Source organism: Glycine soja, chromosome 4 (assembly GCF_004193775.1).
Source record: "Glycine soja cultivar W05 chromosome 4, ASM419377v2, whole genome shotgun sequence".
Classification (NCBI taxonomy): domain Eukaryota; kingdom Viridiplantae; phylum Streptophyta; class Magnoliopsida; order Fabales; family Fabaceae; genus Glycine; species Glycine soja.
This window is the reverse complement of record NC_041005.1, coordinates 45,030,186-45,038,475: the sequence shown is the minus strand read 5'-3', so window position 1 is coordinate 45,038,475 and position 8,290 is coordinate 45,030,186.

Genomic DNA, 8,290 nt, shown 5'->3' with positions numbered 1-8,290 from the left:
GAGGTGTGTAGGCCTCTTGAGGGTCCTTTTTTGTTAGACAAGTGGTCTCAATAATTTAAGAAGGGGTGAATTAATTTCTCACTAACAAACTTTTAACCCTCTTCTAAATGAGATAGGCTCAGAATGCAGAAGAAGCAACAATCAATTTAATAATGTTCTTTAAACATGTAAGATAAAATTGATTGCAACAAAATAAATAAGATAAGGGAAAAGAGAATGCAAACTCATTCTTATACTAGTTCGACCACACCCTTGTGCCTATGTTCAGTCCTTAAGAAACCCACTTAATATTTTCCTTTCTCTTTGTAAAATCCTTTTACAAAGTCTGAACCACACAGGGACAACTCATCCCTTGTGTTCAGGAATCCTTACAGCTTAAGAGACCCTCGGTCCCTTAATCAATCTTTTTTGTATTAGAAGAAAGAAGAGGAATTCTCTCTTGAAGAGAAGGATATTACAATTGAAGTCCATGGATGAACTCTTAATGAATTTGCAAGTGTTTTCCCAAGAGTTTCTTTTGAGAGAGCATTTGGCAATGAAGTTCTCTTGGAATATCTCTCTCTTGCTTTTTGAAATCAGACACACACATATATAGGCCCTTCGTGCCTTTTCAAAATGGTTTGAAGAGATGTGTCTTTTCAAAAAGCTTTTTCTAAAATTTTTCACTGGTAATCGATTACAGGTTTCTGGTAATCGATTACATAGTTATATTTTGAAGGGTTATGACTTTTGAATTTGAATTTCCAGAATTCTGTTGCTGGTAATCGATTACAAACATCTGGTAATCGATTACAGGTTTAAAATTCAAATTCAAAACCCTTTTTAACAACTATTTTCAAACTTGCCTTCTGGTAATCGATTACACTGCTTGGTAATCAATTACCAGAGCCTTGGATGACTTTGAAACCCTTTGTTTTGAGGCAAGACTTGATCTTGAAGAAATCTTGAAGCAAGACTTTGTTTGTTGAAGCAATCTTGTATTAATCTCGAAGCAATGTTTATCAGCCTTGTTTGATTCTTCTTTGACATCATCAAAATCATGTATACATACATTCACATTTTTTGTCTCCTAGTGTGCTCCGTATTGATAGTATTGTTAACATCTCCCCTTTTTGGGAAAATAACCTTGTCCTAAAGGTTATAGGAAGCACGCAAAGTGTCCCAATTCTCCCAACTGGTGTCCTCAGGAGCCAATCCAGACCATTGTACTAGAACGAATTTAGTCAAAGGATGCTTCATATGATGGCTGCAAGGAGGCTTCAAAAGTAGGATGCGGATCCATAGCAAGAAAAATGGTACCAAAAGTAATTGTGGGCTGTGTGAAACTTGGACTTTTTTTTGTTTTTAAAGGTGCAGGAAAGATGAAAAGGCACTTGCAAGGGCATGTGCAATGTGCTACCAAAGTAGGGTTCAAAGGCATAAGAAAGTAGGTATTGAAAAGTGAATGATATAAATGGGGGCTTTGGAAATTTAGTGGGGAGGGAGTATGGACATTGGGGAGTGAGGTCTCCATTGAGGAAGAAGAAAAAATAAAACTTGAAAGTGGGATTGAAGGAGTGAATGGGGTTAACGTGGCAAATGGTGATTGGAGGATTGGGTTGACATAAACTGTGCTGGAAAGTGACGACTGAGATTAAGAACGCGTGAAATGTTGGAAAGCAAGGACGGAGATGGTGTCGCATAGGAAGGGGTGCACCACACGGACACTGGAGAAATTAGGCGACTCTCATTTGGAGAAGGAGGTTGTGGAGGGCTTATCCCCGTGATGATGATGAGGATGGAGAATGTGACCCCGATTATGGCGGGTGCTCTTATGCGCACGGTAAGGATTCAGAGTCATGCGACGCTATTCGTGATACTGTTGGAATGTTTTCAAAGGACAAAAGAGGTATCGTGGGTGGTTTTCTAGACGACTCTGACAACCACGAAAGTTTGAAGGCCAGCGGCGACGCTGAAGACAGGGTCATAGAGCACATTGTAGAGGTGGTGATAATTTACCACAATGGATACGGTGATGTCTAAATTCCTCTGACAAAACTGCTTGCATTGTAAATTTTTTTTGTCACTAGAGCGGTCATCTCCGACGAGAACTGTTGTTCTAATAGTGGTTGTGACTTCATCAGAGTGAGTTTTTTCGCCAACTTCTTTTTTGGAGACATTGGCGGCATGGTTTTTGTGCTTTGTTGCTCCATCGTTGTCATTGTCATTGCGGAAACAATACATGACCTTTGAGATTTGTCTGTTGGTGGTGACTTCATGGTCTCCACAAGTTGCAGATCAATGTTGTTGACGTGGAAGTGAAACGAAGGTGATTTAGGAGATGATGGAGTGGTTGTGAAGGCTGATAATCGGTCAATGATGATGTCGAACTTAACAGTCAACTCCTGATTCTTGGTGGTCATGTTGGATAGATTCTAGGTGGAGGTAACTTGGCCCTGCATGAAATAGTTCACAACCTCTTCAAGGTGGTCCATGGCGGTTTGCGAGTGTTGTGGTCGGGCATGGCTAACTTACGGGAATTGTGGCCAGGAATGGGAGGCAGTGTGTACAACGATGGTTGGGGGCCCCACTTGTAAACAACAATGGGTGGCAGGTCGGACCAATGTTTAGACTACTAAGCTAATGCAAGAAGTAAAAGGAATGATGGGCAAAGGAAGTGTTGTTGCCAATCATTGGCCGACTGCAATAACACTGAAAAATAAAGCAATAACAAAATTAGTGGATGTCGGTTGATAAGGCAGCGAAAATATTTTGTGGCCTTGTCCTTTTCTTGAGCTGAGACTAAACATAGTCATTGAGGTGTGTAGGCCTCTTGAGGGTCCTCTTTGGATTGCTAGTGTGCTTCGTATTGGCAGTATTGTGAACAGAGGTCCAATTTGGGGACTGTGGTGGAGCTTTTGAAGGTCACAAATTTGTTGAATTAAAGGCTTTGTGATGCAAGTCTTCCCTTTACTATATTACATGAGAGTGTCAATATGTTGTTATTGATCCTACAGTAAGTAAGGAGTTGCACTACATTTACTTTACGGGGTGAGATGCAGGTGAGGGAAGTGTGTATGTTTCTTATTTTGGGTGAATCACAATTCACAATTCTAGTAGATTTTATCTGCTACAAATTGAATCACCTAATTTTGCACTTTGTGAATTACAATTCACATTTTTTTTTGGACCGTTTTCAATTGCTACAAATTGAATCATCATTAACCCCACTAATGGAGTAAGTGACACAGGTGTATTGTGACACATCTTAAAAATGGAGGACAAAAATTGATGTTTTTGGGACTAAAAGTGAACTTTTTCATATTTATAGGGAGTAAAAAGGTGTTTAATTAACCCTAAATTTAATGGGGAAAAAAAGAATAAAAAGGACCGTAGGCTCCATCCATAGATATATATTCTCACTATTATTTTTCTTCATTTATTTCAATTAATCACTTTAAATAGTTAAACATTTATCACCGTAAATTGATCAATTATACGTGAGATTATTTTAACTTAATCATATCATGAGTTTGAGTCCTGAGTATAGGATTATTTCAATTATACATGTTTACAAATTTCCTGTTACTATAAAGTTTTTAAACTATAGCTCAAGAGTAATGTGGTGCACTACAACATTAAAAGATCAGTTAAACTTCTTTAATGCTTTAACATGCATGGCACAAGAAATTAGAGGTGTTTACTTGAGTAATAACTTTTATGTTTCTCCCCCGACGGTACTAGATAATACGCGGTATAATAGTACTACTTAAATCTTTTATATAGAAATGAAAAACTAATTTATCAAAATTTATAAAAATACTTAAAATTAATTAATTTTAATTGATAATGTCATAAATTTAAAATTTTATTATTCCTTAAGTATTTATAAAATTTAATTGTTTGAGTGATAATTATATTTAATGACAATATAACAACAATATTCGTGAGTCAAATGATAATGTTCCCGATAATTGTGACTAATTATTGTTAATAGACTAATAAATAGTTTTACTTTCATATGAAATGGATGTGTGTCTCATTAACTAATATACTTCATAATAAATTAAGAGCATATAAAAGAAAACTAACATTTAATATATCTCAAAAATTGTTCTATATTTCTTGTAATTACATTCTTTAACAATACATTCTTATATAAAATATAGAGGTAATAAATTAAATATAAGGATTGTTAGCAATAACAAAATATTTCTATAATACACTCTATTATGAGTGAGATTTATTAAAAATTCATTTAATATTGTGATTTTCAATAAATTTTTGTTAATATTAATAAAGAGAGTATGAAAAATAAGAATTAATTAAGTTTTTAGCCATTCAATTTTTTCAGATTCTAATTTTTAGTCCTTTAATTTTTTTAACAAATTTTAGTCCTCCATTAATTTTTCGTCAATAATTTTAGTCCCTCAAAATTATTTTTGTCCATTTTTTGTCTCTCGTTTATTTTTATTGTTTATTATTAGTTATTATTTTGTCCATTTTATTTTATATTTTGAAAAATAAAAATAAATGAAGGACTAAAACCAGCAAAAAAATTTTGAGGGACTAAAACTGCTCACATAAAATTAATGGAGAACTAAAAGTTGGCAAATAAATTTTGAAGGACTAAAAATTAGAATTTGATGAAGTTGATGGACTAAAAACTTAATTGACCCTAAAAATAATGTTAGAAAATCTTTTCATATTGTGAAGAGTGTATTCAATTTTTAAAACAAAATGTGTTTGACAAAAATGGAGATAAAAATAGTTTTTTAATTACTCAATTTTAAAACTTTTTAATTCATTTTCAAAATCAAGAAAAATATTTAAAAATTTAGTTTTTGGTTTTAAAAAAGTACACACTCCTTACATTTGACGATGATCTTTTCCACTATGTGACCATAACTGACACCTCCACCACAACTACTAACACTACTATCATTGTTATTGTCATTATTGTCATTATCATCACTGCTATCACCAATATTGCTATCATTGTCACCACCTCTACTACCACCATGTCATTGATATCGCCACCACTAATTCCACCCCCATGTACTATCGGCACCACCCCATCATTGTCCTACCGTTGTCATTGTCATCATCATCACCTCGACACAAAAACACTTTTAAACTAATTAATAAGATATTTTTTTAAAAAAATGAGTTTATTTTGAAACTAAAAATTGGAAGAAGAAAAACTAAAACTAAAACTAAAATTTAAAAACTAAAAATGATTGTTGCTTTTAAAAGTTTTGAATCTCACAACTAAAAACATGCACCCTAAATGGAGCCTACACTAGTCATTTAGTTTAGGGGAGTTCATGGGTTGGGTTTGGTCAAATCTATGAGCAAATTCAATCAAGTTTGGATTGGATTAGGTTGACTTTTTAATTTTTTTGTAAAATCTAAACCAAACCAACCTATTTAAAAACACGTTGGTTCGGATTGAGTTGGTTAGAACAGTTAATTTTTATTTTATTTTTTAAAATCCAATATTTTTTATAAGCTACTCTTTTTGTCCCTAATTATAAGAATATTTCAACTAATTTACTTTCCTTAAAAAAAAGTAGTTAATTTAATTAATCACATTAAATTTGTCCACTAATTGTATCATTATTCCAAAATTACCTTTTTCTTATCTCTATCCACTTAGTTGTTTCTCATTAATATTTGAAAAGAGAATAATTAAGTAAGGATATGTAGGAAAAAAATAATTAATACATCTAGAAATTAGAAAAGGTTCTTATAAAAAGGAACAAACAAATTTTTTTAAAAAGATCTTATAATTAGGAACAAAGGGAGTAAAACTTAATGTATAGATTCAAGTAGAGATCACATGAAAAGCACATTATTATTGTAAACCATTAAATTCAGAAAAAGGGATGTCGTGCAATTGAAATTGAAAACACAGATTCAACGTTGTTTGGTAATCACCTCTCATAAGAGGGCAAGAAAGAGACGTCTTGGAGGTTGGAGGGAATGTTGTTCATCATATTGTTTTCAACATGGTGCAGTTGCAATGGAAAAGAGAAGGGAACCCAAACCCTAATCTTTGAGAGAAAAAGTGAACGTCATCTATCTCGTGACCGTTTGAATGAATGTGTGTGTAATGTGTTGTCACTCAGGCCTATTATCACCAGTATTCTAAGAGTTTAATATCTATGCACTGACATTGTAAAAATAGTTTTACACTATTATTCAATCATAAATAATCATTTAAATTACTTTAAGATAATTATTTTAAAAGCTAACAAACTTAACATATATGATGAGTTGTGATTGGATGATTGTGTAAAATTTATACTGTTAGTGCATAATACTTTTTTTGATAGTCTAATAATAATAATTTAAAATTAATTAAAATGTTCACAAAACAGATCAACGGGTTCAAAAATCAAAATCTATGACCCAATCCGTATACCAATTGATTTGAATGGATTAAGTCAGGTTCCATCAAAACACAGAAAATATTCAATCCAAATAATTTTGGTCGATTTGAATCAATTTTAGTCAATTTAGGTTTGCCAATAACCTATCACCTATACCCATGAACTACTCCTAATTTAGTTTTTAACAAAAATCTCATCGATAAAACTTAACAATTAAAGTTTTTAATATTAAAGAAATTGAATAATGATATATACATAATTAAGTAACCCCTATGACATAAGGTTCAAAAAAAAATGCATATGTTATTCTTTGTTAATTTTAAGAACTTGATAATAAAAGTATGTAAAGAAATATATCTAAAGTCTTGTCCTTTACCAAAGTTGATGATTAAGGTTGGTAATGAAGAGTGTTATGCGAATTATTGTGAGAAGACAACTTTCTAGTATTCTGGTCCTATATATATATATATATATATATATATATATATATATATATATAATATGTTTTCATTAAATTTAAAGACTAGAGCTCTTTGAGCTAGCTATCTGCCTCAACTAGAGGCTCCAACCAACAATACAACTATTCCTCATGGATGCAAGCTTAATTTATTAAGGCTTAAATATGTTTTTGGTTCCTGATATATATCCTACTTTTGTGTTTGATCCCTGATAAATTTTTTCTTCGAATCGGGTCCCTAATATTTGAAAACTTTTATCTGAGGTTTCTACTATTAGTCGGAATCCGTTATCTGCTTACGTGGTCGTTAACCGAATACGTATGTAGAAGCAAAGCTTCCAAGATTATTTTGATTATGCCAAAGATTTTTAAAAAAGATACATTCAAACAAGATTAAAGAAATCAAGAAAATTCAAGTGAAGATTCAAGAGAAGACTCAAGATATGAAAGAACCTCAAGAAAAACATCAAGATAAGTATAAAAAGAATTTTTCAAAGAAAATATTGAATATCACAAATTGTCCAAAAGAATTTTTCAAAGAAAAATCTTTTACCAGAGTTTTTACTCTCTGGTAATCGATTACTAGAAGTTCAAACAGTTTTATAACTGTTTTACAAAGTAGTAATCGATTACCATGGGCATGTAATCGATTACCAATATTTTTAAACGTTGGATTTCAAATTTCAAGAGTCACAACTTGTGATAAAACATTTTCAAACTTGTGCAATCGATTACACAACATTTGTAATCGATTACCAGTGTTTCTAAACGTTGGTTTTCAAATTTAAACATGAAGAGTCACATTTATTGATGTGTAATCGGTTACACCATAATGGTAATCGATTACCAGTGACTTATTTTAAAAAATAAATTACCAAAAGTCACAATTCTTAAAGTGACTAGTTTCTGAAGATTTTCAAAAGTCACAACTTTTAAAGTGACTAGTTTTCAAAAGAGTCACAACTTTTAAAGTGACTAGTTTTCAAGAGAGTCACAACTTTTAAAGTGACTAGTTTTGAAGAAATTGCCAAGAGTTACAACTTTTAACTTGGTTTTTCAAGAGCCATCAAAATGGTTATAAATATGTGACCATGGCATGAATTTTAAAAAAACTAATTTTCATTCAATTATTCTCAACATCTTTCTAAGAGTTTTTATTCAATACTTTATTTATTCAAGAAAAGTTAATTGGCCAAAAATTTGTGCTATTCTTCTTCTTCATTCCTTCTTCCTTTGGCCAAAAGAATTCAAAGAACTAACCGTCTGAGAATTCTTTTGATTATTTTCTTCTCCCTCCTGCCAAAAGAATTCAAAGAACTAATCGTCTGAGAATTCTTTTTATTCCCTAAACAAAGAATTCAAAGAACTAACCGTCTGAGAATTCTTTGCCCAAACACTGAATTCAAAGAACTAACCATTTGAGAATTCTGTGTAAGAAGCGGGTAGCTTCTTGGTTGTA